Here is a 757-nt window from a genome sequence, read left to right on the forward strand (position 1 = left end):
TAGACCCTATAGATTCTATAGGTACTGTAGCAACTATAGACCCTATAAATCCTATAGATTCTATAGACCCTATAGGTCCTGCAGAGCCTATAGATTCTATAGACACTGTAGATTCTATAGATGCTATAGATACTATAGACCCTATAGGTTCTGTAGATCCTATAGACCTTATAAATCCTATCAACCCTGTAGATTCTATATACCCTATATACCCTATAGATCCTGTAGACCCTAGCGATCCTATAGGTCCTATGGATCTTATAGACCCTATAGATGCTATAGATTCTGTAGACCTTATAGATCCTGTAGATCCTATAGACCCTATAGACCCTATAGATGCTATAAACCCTATGTATCTTATAGATCTTATAGACCCTATATACTGTATAGGCCCTATAGATACTACAGACCGTATAGACCCTATGGATCCTGTAGACCCTATAGACTCTCTAGATGTTGTAAGCCCTATCTACCTTATAGGTCTTATAGATCCTATATACTCTATAGGTCCTATAGACTGTATAGACCCTACAGATCCTATAGGTCTCATACACCCTATAGACGCTATAGATTCTATATACCTTATACACTCTATAGACCCTATAGACCCTATGGATTCTATAGATCCTGTACACTCTATAGACCCTATAGATCCTATAGGTCCCTCGCAGGGTTGTGGGGGAGGTCGCGTAGGGGGCGCGGGCCCCCCTGACTGAGCCGGGGGCGGGGCCCTTGGGAGGTGTCCGCACCTGGGTTG

This window comes from Corvus brachyrhynchos, unplaced genomic scaffold (assembly GCF_000691975.1).
Source record: "Corvus brachyrhynchos isolate BGI_N302 unplaced genomic scaffold, ASM69197v1 scaffold836, whole genome shotgun sequence".
In the NCBI taxonomy this organism is placed as follows: domain Eukaryota; kingdom Metazoa; phylum Chordata; class Aves; order Passeriformes; family Corvidae; genus Corvus; species Corvus brachyrhynchos.